The sequence below is a fragment of the Cyprinodon tularosa genome, unplaced genomic scaffold, assembly GCF_016077235.1.
Source record: "Cyprinodon tularosa strain WSP-4 unplaced genomic scaffold, ASM1607723v1 ctg175, whole genome shotgun sequence".
Classification (NCBI taxonomy): Eukaryota; Metazoa; Chordata; class Actinopteri; order Cyprinodontiformes; family Cyprinodontidae; genus Cyprinodon; species Cyprinodon tularosa.
Genome location: NW_024038574.1, coordinates 33,757 through 49,669, shown reverse-complemented (window position 1 = coordinate 49,669; position 15,913 = coordinate 33,757). Strand labels below are relative to the sequence as shown.

Below are 15,913 nucleotides of genomic sequence, written 5' to 3'. Positions count from 1 at the left end.
TGATATCTTTTAACAGGGAGGATATTGCACAATATCTAGACAGAGCATTTCAGATAGTGCATGAGCATAATGTTGGGAAGAAAAACTTCACAGTGTTGCACCTATGCTCAGCTCATATTGTAAAGGCTGTTAGTCAAGCTTTTGGGGAAAAGACCAGAGATTGAGGTGTACAAGAGTACGCAACCAATTGTTTTGCATACGTTTTGAACAGCCAAAATCTACAAATTGCTATGGAGGTATTTTATAACATCTGTGTGCTGTTTGATGCAAAGGAATGCAATCCCTTAGTACAAAAAAGTAAAGGATACCTTGACAGCTGTATCACCCAAACAAAGTCAGACAAAGATGAAGATGTGCAACGTACAGCAGAAGCACAACAGGGCAATAATGAGAAAACCAACAGCATTATTGCCAAATCACCATTTACGAAGACTTTCCAAGTTTTACGGGACCAAGCTGAGGTTGACGTTTTGTCAGAGGAATCAGAGGGCACAGAAAATCATTACTGCTGTCCTGGGTTGGTTGAAGTGCTTCTCAAGACCTACATGAGGATCATCCCACTGTGGAGCGGTTTGTTACTTGGTGATTTAACGCGATACCAAACAACAACAGCTGCTGAAACAACCAAACCAGAAAAACAAGAGAAACAAACTGCCATGTGGAGCCGTGGTTTGGCTTGGTAAAAAAGAACATCTTGGCCAAAAAAAAAGTACCCCAGACCAGCAGAATTTATATCTAAGATGTGGTCATCATTACAAGGTCGATATGTTGAACACATCATGCAGCATGGTCTTCCACACAAGCTTCTGGACAAAACTGACACGGTTTCAAAGAAACCGACAGAGGATCCTAAAGAGACCTGGAAGAAGAGGGAAAGTTCTGCTGGTCAACTAAAATCAAAGTCCAAGTACTTCAATCCCCCAAAGAAAGTACGCAAACCCAAAAGTACTAAAACAAAGATCACAGCAGCAGATGGTGATCATAATCAGAAAGAATCACAGGTATGGTTTCACCTTTGAGGCTTTATTTCAGTTAGACATAAAGAATAATGATGATAAAGAAGAATTAATCTGATAAAAACATGTTCTAATTAGTATTTCTGCAATTTGATATTAATGAAACAACAATTAATCAAGGAAAGCTAATGTTTCACGTCCATTTCAAAATGTAATAATGTGGTTAACATGGGATAACGTAACTGATATCCATGTATTACCTTGCACACTTAGTCTAGTATTGCTGTTTTCTTTATTATAGATGGTTGTTAGCATAGATAATTACTTTAACTCTTGCGCATGCACAGGTCGAGAATCGTATACCAACATAGTCACGTGTGACCCCCGGTGACACCGCTATGCCTATATAGTCACGTGACAGCTCAGTCCCTTTTCATCTTCTTGCATGCAGGTTGAACAGGTGGTAAGACACTGTTGCTTGTCGCTGGTAGCCTCGAGACTTAGGTCGGAGCTGCGAGGCTCATTTCGCCCTCCAGAGGATGCGCAAGCTCTTTGTGGTAATGTGGCCTTTTTGTCAAGTTTATTGCATTTTTTCTAATTTTGGATTTTCTTTATTTTTGAACTGATTTACTTGTTTTCATTTTTGTGTGTTGCATGTTTTTTCAGATTTTTTGTTTTGAGGTCACATTACCACTCACACCTGGACACGCCCACAGCAGCGGCACAGGTTTTCCCTATCAGCCAAGCAGCGGACACTGCTAAAAAGGCAGCTGTTTGGTTGGAGGAGAGAGACACTGGACATAGGAAGACAGAGACCGGACATGGAAAGCCGAAGCCGGACTTTGAGAAGGGCCAAACAGAGCGGGTGAGGGAGAAGCAGCAGGAGATTTTTTGAGACCGGTTGCCGCAGGCGCACTGGAGCGGGCGTACTGGAGCGAGGCGCTGAGGCGCCCTGGAGCGGGGCGTACTGGAGCGAGGCGCTGAGGCGCTGAACCGCCCTGGAGCGGGGAAGACAGGATGGAGAGCAGCGTAAAGGAGAGCGGCACAATGGAGACCGGCACAATGGAGACCGGCGCAATGGAGAGCGGCGCATTGGGGAGCGGCGCAGAGGCACGCTGGCGAGAGGACCGTGTGTCGGAGGTGACCTCACTGGTGCCAGCTATGCTGGCGAGGCCCACACGCGCAGCATGCTGAAGAGAGGACAGCGTGTTGGAGAAAGGACTGCGCCCTCCATCGTGCCAGCTAGAGCGCATCTTAGGACTATTCCATTGACTCTGCTGCTCCTGATGCCCCGCATTTTTATCTCTCTTTTTTTAATCCCTTCCTTTTAACTTATTTTTTTTAACAAACATTTTTTAGCGAGCTCGTCTTTTTAATAAATTATTGAACTTTTAAATCTAATAAAAAATTTTAGAGCTCTGCTCACAATCGCCGCAGTCTGTTTTGTTTTATGGGTTTTTGTAAGATGATCGCACCTCTCGGGTGCCACAGAATCTGGCGTTGCTGGTAGGACTGCTGGATTGTGAGCAGTGTTTTAATGGATTTTATTTTTAAGATCAGATGGAAATGTGCTTCTCCCTTGAGACTATGGATCGGCCAGGACGGGCCTTGTTAAAGTGTGGGGGGATGTGGTAATGTGGCCTTTTTGTCAAGTTTATTGCATGTTTTATAATTTTGGATTTTCTTTATTTTTGAACTGATTTACTTGTTTTCATTTTAGTGTGTTGCATGTTTTTTCTGATTTTTTGTTTGGAGGTGACATTACCACTCACACCTGGACACGCCCACAGCAGCGGACACTGATAAAAAGGCAGCTGTTTGGTTGGAGGAGAGAGACACTGGACATAGGAAGACAGAGACCGGACATGGAAAGCCGAAGCCGGACTTTGAGAAGAGCCAAACAGAGTGGGTGAGGGAGAAGCAGCAGGAGATTTTTTGAGACAGGTTGCCGCAGGCGCACTGGAGCGGGCGTACTGGAGCTAGGCGCTGAGGCGCCCTGGAGCGGGGCGTACTGGGGCGAGGCGCTGAACCGCCCTGGAGCGGGGAAGACAGGATGGAGAGCGGCGCAAAGGAGAGCGGCGTAAAGGAGAGCGGCGCAATGGAGAGTGGCGCAGAGGCACGCTGGCGAGAGGACCGCGTGTTGGAGGTGACCTCACTGGTGCCAGCTATGCTGGCGCGGCCCACACGCGCAGCATGCTGAAGAGAGGACAGCATGCTGAAGAGAGGACTGCGCCCTCCATCGTGCCAGCTAGAGCGCATCTTAGGACTATTCCATTGACTCTGCTGCTCCTGATGCCCTGCATTTTTATCTCTCTTTTTTTAATCCCTTCCTTTTAACTTATTTTTTTTAAACATTTTTTAGCGAGCTCGTCTTTTAAATAAATTATTGAACTTTTAAATCTAATAAAATTTTTTAGAGCTCTGCTCACAATCGCCTCAGTCTGTTTTGTTTTATGGGTTTTTGTAAGATGATCGCACCTCTCGGGTGCCACATCTTCATTATATACAACTTGGTTTCTTCGTCTGGTAAGTTTTTTTTCTGTTATCGACGGCGAACGGAGGACGCGTTCTCACCGCAACTCCCTGTTGCTGGTGCCTCGGCGTTAGCCGACTCCGACCAGCTTGTTAACTACTGTAGCAGCCGCTTTTGGGCTTGCTTTTTGTTTACTGCAGCAGCCGCTTTCGGGCTTGCTTTTTGTTTACTGTAGCAGCCGCTTTCGGGCTTGCTTTTTGTTTACTGTAGCAGCCGCTTCCGGGCTTGCTTTTCTGTTTACTGTGGCAGCCGCTTCCGGGCTTGCTTTTCTGTTTACTGTGGCAGCCGCTTCCGGGCTTGCTTTTCTGTTTACTGTAGCAGCTGCTTCCGGGCTTGCTTTTCTGTTTACTGTAGCAGCCGCTTTGGGGCTTGCTTTTCTGTTTACTGTGGCAGCCGCTTCCGGGCTTGCTTTTCTGTTTACTGTGGCAGCCGCTTCCGGGCTTGCTTTTGTTACTGTAGCAGCCGTTTTCAGGCTTGCTTTTTACTTTTACTAACGTGCTTGGCTAGGTCTCTTGTAGCCTTGCTGCTGGGGAACCCCTGCTGGAGTTCTCTGCTCGACCGGGTCTCCCGATCTGTCCACTCGGTGAGTGTCAAGAGTGGCGATTTCAGCTCGACCTGACCTAGCCCTGTGAGCGTGACATGTTGGACGCGCTGTGCTGTAGAGATTGTTTGGCCCCTCTCCAGTTGGAGGATGGGCATGATTTGTGTCCCTCTTGTTTGGGCCTGGATCATTTGGAAGAGGCCTTGACTGATGCGGCATGTCCTAATTGTTCCGTCCTGCCTTTGTCCATATGTAACGCTCGTTTGGCTGGCCTTCAAGGCGCCAGCCAGTCTGTGAAACATGTCTTCTGAGGCTATGGGGCCTCCACGGAAGAAGAGCAAGAGGAGCCCCAGGGTTCCAGAGGGCATATCTGGGCAGGTGGCCCAGCTCGCTTCTGAGCTGGAAGGGATGAAGGTGTTGCTTGAATCCCTTAGGGGCGAGCGTGGCGCTAGCATGTCTGGAGACCCTGACCAAGGACAGAGCGTTGGTTTGGGAGTCTCTGCTTTAGATGATGATGCCATTTCCCTGGCGGCGTCTGGCACTGATTTTCGGGATCAATTTGACTCCGGCTCACTCCTCTCAGAAGCTGGCTCACATATCTCTTCTGGCTCTCAGTCGGAGGAGGATGGTTCTGTAGTGGGCGCTCTGTGAACTGCCCTCGCCCGGTTGCATCTGGATGCTCCACAAGACCAACCTGCGGCTTCCAGTGCTTTCTATCGGCGTCCTACTACTAGGTTGTCCTTTATGGTTACCCCGTCTGCAGAGTATGTGAAGGAGCTCCATGCCTGTTGGACAGACACTAAGGCCTTCTCGAGGCTGACCTCTGACGGCAGGGCACCAGCGGCCATGCAAAATGCGCCCAGTTTTGGCTTGGGCCATATGCCTTCTGTTGAGCCGGCCATAGCTTCCCTCATTGTGGAGCCGGATGAGGCTTTGAGGGCCAATGCCAGGTGTCCTCGTCCTCAGTGCCGTGTCACTGATGATCTGCTCTGTAGAGCCTATGACTCTGGGTCTCGTTTGGGGCGACTTGGGAATTCCCTGTCGCATTTACTACTTGGTCTCTCGGCTTCCTTGGAGGGTGTTGCGATCGATGCACCTACCCAAGGACTGATGGATGCATCCCTCCATCCATTTGCTCGTGTCCTGTCTACCCTTGTTCAGGCACGTCGCCAGGTCTGGCTGGCTCAGTCTCCTCTGACGGAGGCATGTAGAAGGACCCTGATGGGCCTTCCAGTTATTCCTGGGGAGTTGTTTGGCTCCGCTGCACTCGCAGCCCTGGAGCGGTCGGCCGAGGCCTCACGTACCAGGCAGCAGTTGGCCGGTCTGCATGGCAAACGAGTGCAGCGTCCTGCTAGGAGTGCCTCTGTGTCCCTGTCACATACTTATCCTGCCCGGACTACACCTTGCTTGGGGCAGCCACGGTTTGCTGCAGGGCCTGCTGCCAGGCCTGCCCATGGCCACTGGGATCCACCGAGAGGTCGAGCTCATGTCGCTCCTCAACCCGGGCAGGCAACTCAGCAACCCTCCCGCCCCCCGAAGGGCACGGGGGCTCGGAGATGACATCACTAGGCCGGCGGTGGGACACTTTACCCCGGGGCAGCTTGGTTGCTGGGCCGCTCTTGTTTCCGATCCATGAGTGGTGTGTACACTTACCCAGGGTTACACGCTACAGTTCTGCCGCCGCCCTCCTGTCCCTGGTCGAGTCAGGATGACGGTGATTCACAACCAGGTAAAGGCCCAGGTTCTGAGCCAAGAGATAGACACCTTGCTGGCCAAGGGTGCTATTTTGCCCGTTGACCCCCTGCGGGGTCCAGGGGGTATTTACTCAAAGTATTTTTTAATTCCGAAAAAGACTGGGGGACTCCACCCAATTTTGGACCTGAGAGGTCTGAATCTTTACATGAAGTCCATCCCCTTCCACATGTTGAGCATCAGGGACGTGCTTCAGGCAATTTCCCCAGGCGACTGGTTCACCTTGGTCGACTTGAAAGACGCATATTTTCATGTCCCGATTGCACCACAGCATTTCAAGGCAAGCATTTTCAGTTCACGGTTCTCCCATTCGGCCTCTCTCTGTCCCCACATGTGTTCATGCGGTGCATGGCCGCGGCCTTGTGTCCTCTGCAGGCCAGAGGGTTGAAGATCCTGCCTTATTTGGACAACTGGTTCGTCTGTGCGCCCACAGAAGCTCAAGCTGCTGCAGACACGCGAACCTTGCTTGATTACATGGACCTATTGGGTCTTCGCGTGAGCTGGCAGAAGAGCAACCTGATTCCGTCTCAGCAGGTAACGTTTCTCGGTATCACGATGGACTCTCTCTCTATGACTGCTCGCCCATCGCCTCAGCATGTCGAGGGCATTCTGCAGATGCTGCCTGCCTTTCTTCCCGGTCGGGCGGCCCCCTTTGTTCTCTATCTCCGTCTGCTGGGGAAGCTGACAGCTGCCGCTACTGTAGTACCCCTAAGGCTACTGTCGCTGCGACCACTGCAGATGTGGCTCAACAGCCTGACGCTGGACCCTTCTCGTGCGTCACAGAAAACTGCGGGTGTCCACTCAATGCCTCGCATCACTGGCTCAGTGGCGAGAGGCAGAATTCATGACAAAGGAAGTTCTGCTGGGCTTGCTGCCATCCCGTCGGGAGGTTGTCTCTACCGACGCGTCCACCACAGGATGGGGGGCCTTGTGACAGCGACAGATCGCTCGGGGGACATGGTCTCCACGAGAGAGGCGGCACCACATCAATGCTTTGGAGTTTGGAGGCTGTGCACCGCGCGCTGCAGCACTTCCTCCCGATCCTGCTGGGAAGGCATGTTCTGGTGCGGTCAGATAACACGTCGGTTGTTTTTCACATCAACCATCAAGGGGGAACACGGTCTTTGACGCTACTGAGGCTGACCCGGAAGCTTTTTACTTGGGCAGCCTGAGGGCGACCCACATCCCAGGGGTGCAGAATGTTCCTGCCAACATCCTATCCCGGGGGCGTCCACCACCGGGGGAGTGGAGGCTCCACCCGGATGTAGTAGAAACTATTTGGGAGAGGTTCGGGAGAGCAGCCATAGATTTATTCGCTTCTCGAGAGACGACACATTGCCCGCTGTGGTTCTCCCTGTCAGACAGTGCCAGTCCCCTAGGTCAGGACGCACTGTCGCACGACTGGCCGAGGGCACTCCTATGCCTTCCAGCCACTTCCCCTGATGGGCCCAACACTCCTGAGGGTCCTTCAGGAGGGGCATCAGGTCCTTCTGGTGGCCCCCCGGTGGCCAGGGAGGACTTGGTTTCCAATGCTGCACAGGCTCTGTTGCAGCTCTCCAATGCCTCTTCCCTGCAGGAAGGACCTGCTGTCACAGCTGGGCGGTCAGATCCTGCATCCCAATCGCCTCCAACTCTGGGTCTGGCCACTACAGGGCCCGGCGTTTCCTTCTCGGAATATGGCAGGGACATCAGACACATGGTGATTAATGCCAGGGCCCCTTCCACGCGTGTGGTGTACGCCTATAAGCGGAAGGCTTTTAGCCACTGGTGTCAGGAAAGAAATGAGGACCCTGCACACTGTCCTGTTTCTGTTATTTTAACCTTCCTTCAAGCACTGCTTTCTCAAGGTCGCTCTCCATCCACTCTGAAAGTCTATGTGGCTGCCATCTCTTGCTGGCATTCGGTGGTGAGTGGGGAGACGGTGGGTCGTAACGAGGACGTTTTCTTGTTTTCGAGGGGTGCCCGGCGTTTGCACCCTCCCACATGCCCTGTTGTGCCGGTGTGGGACCTCTCTATTGTCCTCGCTGCCCTGCGCTCTCCTCCCTATGAACCATTGACGGAGGCAAGCCTTGAATGTGTGTCAAAGAAAACAGCTTTTCTCCTCGCCATGGCCTCGGTGAAACGGGTGGGTGAACTACATGCACTGTCTGTTCACGAGCGTTTTTTCCTAAAGTGGCTTCATCCATGAGCCACACTGTGCCACTCCAGCTTGCTCGCCTTGATACAGATGGGCCTGATGAGCTTCTCTGCCCTGTTCGGGCACTGAAGGCATATGTCAGTCTCACAGCTTCTCTCCGTCAGTCGGATAATCTGTTTGTTTGCTACGCGGGGCCCCGCAAGGGGCAGGCCCTTTCTAAACAGCGCCTTGCGCGTTGGATTGTGGATGTAGTGAAACAGGCGTACATTCAGCGGGGCATCCAACCCCCCGCTGGTGTACGGTGCCATTCCACCAGGGTTGTCAGTGTGTCATGGACCGCTATGACTGGTCTATGAATCCCGGATGACCGCCAGAGCGCACGGTCCCTCGGAATCATCGTGTTTTTGCGAGAAGATTAAGGGAATGAGCTGTCGCTGTCACGTGACTGTATGGGCACACCGGTGTCACCGGGGGTCACACGTGCAGCGGCGTAGGAAGGGGGGGGGGGGACGGGGGGGACATGTCCCCCCAATATAAAAGCCAAGTGGATATGTCCCCCCCAAAAAATTGTACCGCAAAATATTAGATTTTGACATTTTTTTTAACTAGCGTGCTTTTATTTTGAAGGCGCAGCATAGCGTTATGTCTCTGTACTCCCCCTCCCCTCTCTGAACTGCTGAGTGTTTGAGCACTCAAAAGGAAGGGAAACGGCGACACAGAAGTCAGAAACTTGTGAATGAGGTAAAATGGTCTGTCGGGAATGCTGCTATGAATATTGCCCATTTATAATGTCTTGTCAGTTCACTTTTATATATAGAAACTGAATCTTTTTGGTTTAGTCATCTTAGTCTTGTACTGAAGAGGATTAGGGCCACTGAAAAAAAAAAGGTTAACTGATTTTTTTAGTTTAACATGGGTAAAAAAGTCAGAATTCTGACTTTAATCTCAGAATTCTGACTTTTTTCTTCTGACTTTTTTCTCAGAAATCTGACAGATAATTAATATTTCTAATCAATTTACAGTGTTTTTTTGTTTTTGTTTTTTTTTGGGGGGGGGGGGGGGGGTACTATACAGATATATAAAAACAAGAAGGTCTAACTAAAAGATAACCAGAATATATGTTTAGATTAAAGATTGACTACTTGTGCAAGAAAATGTAAAATATAAGTTTAAAGAAATATAACAGGAAGTACTGCTAAAACAAACTAAATGTTAAATAATGTAGATATTGGTTTAAAAAATTCTTCAGATTTGGAAATTTGGAAGGAATACATAATTTTAAAATTAATCAACAAATCTGGTAAAAAAATAAATAAAAAATAAAAGTTGCACTTTTTTACTTGAGGAATTTGTTGAATAACTTCATAATTATGAGTTTAACTAGTTGGAGGTAATGCTACACTTCTCTGCTTACTGTCCTGCTCATAAAAGGTAAACATTATAAACCCACCATTCATTTTCTACACTATTTGGAAAACACAACACAAATGTAATATAACAAAATGTTAGCATCAAGCCATAGCCATGTCTGTTTTAGAGACTAGCTCTCTTGTTTTAATGACCTTCTGCTCCTCCATTAATGAGGAGACCCCTCGGGCACGTAAAAAGTTTCCTAATTCTGTAATTTTCCACCAATGTGTCACTGGCCACCTCAAACAACTCACATCTTTGTCAGTGAAGCTGAGTGCTCCACATCTCTTCCCTCATGGTGCCCATCTACATTAAGATCCAAAATTCTGAGAAAAAAAAGTCAGAATTCTGACTTTTTTTCCGTATTAAACTGAAATAAAATTTAAAAATCACTTAACTTTTTTTTTTTTTCAATGGCCCTATCCTCTTCCATAGTCTTGGGCTGATCACTCATCCAATATTTAACTGCTAACTTTCTCTAGACGTTTGCCACGCTAGCCAAAATTTATTTTTTTTTTTTATATATCTCATTTCAGTACAATGCCACCACCAACTAAAAGGCTGAAACAGCAGCAGGATTTACTCAGCTTTTTTAAAAAGAAAAACGTCAGTGTGAGTAACAGTCACCTAACACAACTTGTGTTGAAATTAGCCCGGTCTGGGCGTGCGTTTTACGAGGATTTTTTATTTTTTGCGTGGTTTTGATTCCCCAAAATGGACAGATGTTATGCCTGCCGTGCTCCTGATCGTTAGTTAAAACCACAGGGAGAATTAATTTTAATTCTTAGCAGCGGCGGTCGCATTGGTTGTGCAACCACTAATTAACCAACTAATTAACTTCTGCACCTTTATTTCCTCAAATCAACAGCTGGCTCCTCTTTTTAGACTATAAACAGATTAACACAACATTGACAACTCTGTAGTTTTCTCTGTTCTGTACTGCAAATTGGAATTAAAGGCGCCATTTCTACCAAAGGTCTGGACAGACTGGCGACCTGTCTAGGGTGTACCCCGCACCAGCACCTCCCGACCTCACTAAGGGACGGGGTGTACAGAAAATGGAAGGATGGATGGATTTCTACCAAAGGTTTAGAATGCGTTTTTGAACCAGATGCTTCAAAGCACCCTGTCCATAATTCTTCAACACACTGTCAGCTCCCTCTGTCAGTCAACCTATATAAATTCATTTTTGACCATTATTGCAAGTTTGACAAAATAAAACATATCAAACTTTGCACTTCTGTGGCCTACTGAACTGTTTTTAATCCAACTGAAATATTAGATTTTCTAGTGTGATGCAGACACTAAATATGCCAAGGGCTGAAGCCCTTGAAAGACATCTCCCTTTGCTTTATAAAAGACTCCAGTCATTTTGTTTGGTGATATGCACACATTTTATGAACAAATGCATTATGTACATTTTAAATGCATTATTTTTGCAAGACACATTTATAAAGGAATAAAGTAAAAGATTAAATAGCCTTTTTTTAAGTAGCGTACTTAAGATATGTTTCTGTTGAATATTTACGAATCTCAGATTTCCGACATGTGTCCCCCCAATTGTAAACATATTCCTACGCCCTTGCACACGTGACTATGTTGGTATAAGATTCTCGACCTGTGCATGCGCAAGAGTGATCATTCGTGCTTTAAGCACCGCCTCTGGCGGTCATCCGGGATTCATAGAACCGTAGTTACAGTCCTAACTTTCGATTTATGTCTTTATGAATCTGATTTACAGTTTACTTTGCTTTGGAAAAAGAGGGACACAGAAGTTGTTGTGGCAGTTGTTCCTTCACAAATTAAAGGTCGGAGCATTGTCATTCATCATTCAGAGATTCAGTGGTTGACAGGGGAGGTACGTGTGTGATTGTCTTATTTAGGTTTGTTTCACTCATTTATACACATCTTCATTTTCAAGGTTGATACAAAGAAATGCTCAGATATGTATGGGAAGACTTTTGTACACATGTTTAAAATATGGAAACGGTTATATCCCTTGTGCAGATCATTGAAAACCTGTTTCATGTGTCTGCCCATGCATCGGGAGTGATGGACACATCTACATTCTCAATCACTACTCAGCTGGCGTGATTTGGGAACAGAACAGAGCTTTCTCGCCAAAGTTTGCCTAAGGTAACGCATATCTTTGTTGCTATTCTGTCATTAGAAGATAAATGAATATAACTTTCACGGTTACACATCAGCAACATAGAGCTACAAAATTGACAACAAAATGTCTTCAAAAATGAAATCATGTGTAATGGTTTTTTTTTTTTTATCTGTATGTTTGTTGATCCAAAAAAGACCAAGATTTATATTTTTGAAAAGGTTTGAATGAAGTGCTGGGTTGCTTTTAAAAGGCTTTATTGAAAGTATTGCCCTGTTTTTTTTACATAATACTTGGCTGTATTAAACATTGAAGTAGTTGACAAAATTCATATAATTTGACATTTACATGCAAGTTAGAAATCTGAATGTCACAAATGGTTTTCAAGAGAAATGAAGAGCTTAGCATTGCTAAAAGGCTAGACAACTTCTTTCGACATTACATATTTTTTTCCACATGTAAAACTACTTCTGTACTGGACACTCCATAATGAATTTCCGAGTAATGTACATGTCAACCATTTAAAAAAAATACAAAAAGAATCCCAATTGTCAGGAATCCAGTTTGTGTGGTGTGTTTTTGTGTTTCCTTTCCTCCTCCACCAGGTGGTGCCCTGTCCTCATTGGGCCTCCCTGCACACCTGCAGCTCGTTGCCTCATTACCTGTGGAGTGCTCTTAAGCTGCTGACTGCCACTACCTTGACGCAAGAGTGTTTGCCAGTTTGGCGGAAGTCATCCTGCAAACTGGATGTTTCGGACCTTCTCTCCCTTGAAAGGATCTTCTGAGAACCAAACTGAGTTGAGGATTCAAGTTTGTGGTCTGGATCAACCTTCCCCCCCAAGGATTGAGTGGGGCTTCTCTCTGAGCAGAGGATTCATCTTCACAACAACCTGTTCAAGTACCGCAGGAAATCTAAGTGGCAGTCAGCTTCTCCGATCTCCAAGGAACAACCGCAGTCTGAGTAAACCCTGTCAACCCACCATCAAAAAAAACAATCAAGAATCTGATTTCCCACTGAGCCTGAACTAACCGCAGTATCTTCCCCTCACTTTCCAGTTCCGGTTTGACAGTGTTCAGAGCAGCACTGGACTCATCTCATTATACTAATAAACCTGTTAAACTCTTCCCTGTTCTCTCTGTTTGGTCTTCTGCATTTGGGTCAGGTCTTTAATAAAATCATGACACTAACCTAGTTGCGCCCACATAAATGTATGTGAAATAATTAGATTTCATGCCTTGTATGTGTCCTACTAACATATCGCTGCAAGCTTTACCCCCTCCAATAAAACCTGTAGAGGATAATGTTTGGCACCTTAACACTTGTAAACAAGTGTATTAATTATATTAGAATTTTCATAACACCTTCTGGTTGAAAAGCAAACTTGTCAGTTAAAGAAAACACTTGCATATGGGGAAACACTACATGTGAGACTTGCTTAAAGTTTGTAGGAATAGGCAGACATGTAATCTTTTAATATTTTTAATGCTTTTTCAGGTCAACTTTGACAACTATGAAGCAGTTCTGTCATTTGTGCTGTTGAACAACAACCACTGGAAGCTGCTGGTTTGTGTTTTTTTGTATATAAGAAATATTTCCTTATTTGATAGTTGGGTTGGAGCAGGCCATACATTAGTTTGAATAAAATTGTTCTTTGTTATGTCACTTTTCCTTTATTTTTTGTCTGTTTCAGTACATAAATACAGAAGCCGGAACTGTATTCCTGGTAGATCCTGCACAAGTGTCATCTGAGCTTGTGGACTCTGAAAAGGCAGCTAAAAGAATACAGTAAATAAAGCTATAATATATATCTAAGATTAATTTTTAATTCAAAAATGAATTTGCAAAGTAACCACATCTTTCCTTGAAGTTCTATAAAATTAATGTTATTTAAAGAAGATATAAGAGGAAAACCGGTTTTCATATGAGTGTAATTACTTAATATAATTTCCCTTATACAAAAAATTTTCTTTGTTATTCAGAGAATACTTCAAGATGAGAAGGACATGCCATGGGAAAACAGACTGGGTTGCGATCCAATGGAAAGGGGCGACAATGCGCCACCCTATTCAACAATATGGAAGCAGCTGTGGAGTTATTGTAGTCAAAGTAAACTGATGAGTTAATGTTTTTTGTTGTACAAATATCTATCCATCAATGTTCACATTCCGGTACCGTTAAAGTACTGTGTAATTCCTTTGAAAACGCCCAACCGTTTTTCACCCACCCAATGGACTCCTCAGTTGTTGGAATTCTTTTTGTCTTCAATTTATCTAAACACTTGCAGCTACTACCTGTGGAGGACTTAAAAACAAAAATGGTTATGTTACCACACAAGACTGGATATGTGGCATTGCCACTTTTGCACTAGTGTGCAACCTATTTGTTTTTGTTTTTTTATTTGTTGTTATGCATGTATGAATTTCTATTTATGTGTACTTTATTGATATGTACTTTTACTTTTTTTTTTTTTTTTTTTTTAAGTATGTTGCCTTTTGCAATTGTTAATTTGAAAATGGTGGAGGATTGGCAGTGATTCCGACCAAATGGTTTATCAGGCCTGAGGAGGATGAATGCTAATGGCCACCAGCAAGAGTTAACATTGCAAAGGTGGTCATAGACCAACAGGACCCACACTCTGACTGGGCAACCTACAAGTTGACTGTCAAGAGAAAAGCAGGTAGTGTAACCATCTTTCTTAATTAATGTATGATATGATGCGACAAGATGAGCTCATCATTCATTTGGTTAGAATTTGTTCTCCGAAATAAAAGTAATTAACTCTTTCTTTTGCATCTCTCTGATAGCCACATACGAGATAGCCCGTACAAAATTGGTTGAGTTTGAACAGAACACAGACATCCCGACAGAGTCTGATTCTGTGGAGAACATGGGAAGGGGGAAGCGCAAAAAGAGGTAAGGCTGTTTGGATTATGTATGCATATTGGTGTCATCTCCCACACACACAGTGACAGTCTATGGAAACACTGTCTGCATTATATGATTATATGCTCAACTGTCACCTGTTGTACCTGTTGTATGCGAGCGAAAGAAACTGATTAGAATGTGCACTTTTCAATCGGCCTGTTTAATTGTCTGATTGAGGTGTCTGTGCTGACATCTCCTTTGCCTCTATCCAACTGGTCTACAATGACACTTTTTTGCTTGTACTCTTCCTTAGGTCAGCCATGTCAACACACAAATCCCCGCAAATGCAAATAAGGGACAACGTCCTTTTTCACATCCTGAAAGTCCTTGAGGAAGTCAAAGAACCCCTAAGAGTTCATGGAAGGATGCTACAAACCATGGCACAGTGGTGACACCCTTTCTGTCATCCCAGATGGTTTCCCCCTAAAGACAGTTGGGGAGGTCGAGGTAATGGAGGAAAAACTGTCTGACCCAAGCTTCATGTCTGAACTGGTATGTATGTAAAGTCTATAGTGAAATTTCATTCAGTTTTATTGGGGGGGCTGGCAGTAAATCTGATCTGAGCTGAAACAAAATCAATAAATTGAACAGTAATCAATAATTCAATTAATTGGCACTTATAGCTTTCTTAAAGCCAAAAAGTCCTAATTCTATGATTTCAGCTTCCTAAATAAGAATATTTCAGTCCTCTTTGTTGGCCATAAACCGAGTATCTCTTTGTTTAGTGGACAGAATAAGAGATTTGAGAAGCACCAACGTATTTCAACATTTTATTATTATAGCAACAAATCGATTAATTGTTGAAATACTTAACAATTATACATTAATCTATTTCCTGTCAGTTTACAGTCAATAAAAGCAAACCATTAGAAGCAGCAAAAAAAAAAAAAAAAAAGAAAAAGATTTACTTTGTACTGACTTTGTTTCCCCTTAGGTCACAGCAGTGGCAGACATTGGAGGGAGCACTGTGGATGAGGCCACAAGACATATGATGGTCTTCATCATGGACCATGACCTTTCCAGACAGTATAACTTTGTGGGCCGGAATGGAAAGCGGGAGTTCAGGACTTTAAAGCAGTTTGAAGTCATATTTCGTAAGTGCATAATGGATTAAACTTCTAAGGACGCGTCCTAGGTTTTCGAACAGAGCATTAGAGTGACCTATGATGACGGCGGAAAGAAAGTTGTGGATAAAAGTGCGACAGTGTGCAAGCATTGTGCAACACGACCAACATGTCATGCTAACAATCAACATATTCCAAACCGAAAAACAGCGACCACGAAACCGTGAACCGAACCATGGATTTTGTGAACCGTTCCACCCCTAATTATATTCTATATATATATATATATATATATATATATATACATACAAGGAAGAGGTTAACATCACACCAGATGATGTGACTTTCAGAATATTCCCCAAAAAGATGACAGATTAAAATTACTTGATCACAGCAGGAACAGAGAATTTAAATGGTATTATGACATTTGGGCAGAAATACATTATGAAGACATTTTAGAGAAACTTTTACTTTATCAGTGATT

At 45.0% G+C, this 15,913-nt stretch overlaps 1 long non-coding RNA gene across 1 annotated transcript; it reads left to right on the top strand.

Annotated features, from left to right (window-relative positions):
• The first annotated feature begins 12,921 nt into the window (after positions 1 to 12,921).
• LOC119781322 lies at positions 12,922 to 14,111 on the top strand. Its single transcript, XR_005280524.1, has 4 exons — positions 12,922 to 13,003; positions 13,131 to 13,225; positions 13,420 to 13,546; positions 13,922 to 14,111. It is a non-coding gene; the product is annotated as an uncharacterized LOC119781322 (long non-coding RNA).
• Positions 14,112 to 15,913: the final 1,802 nt, after the last annotated feature.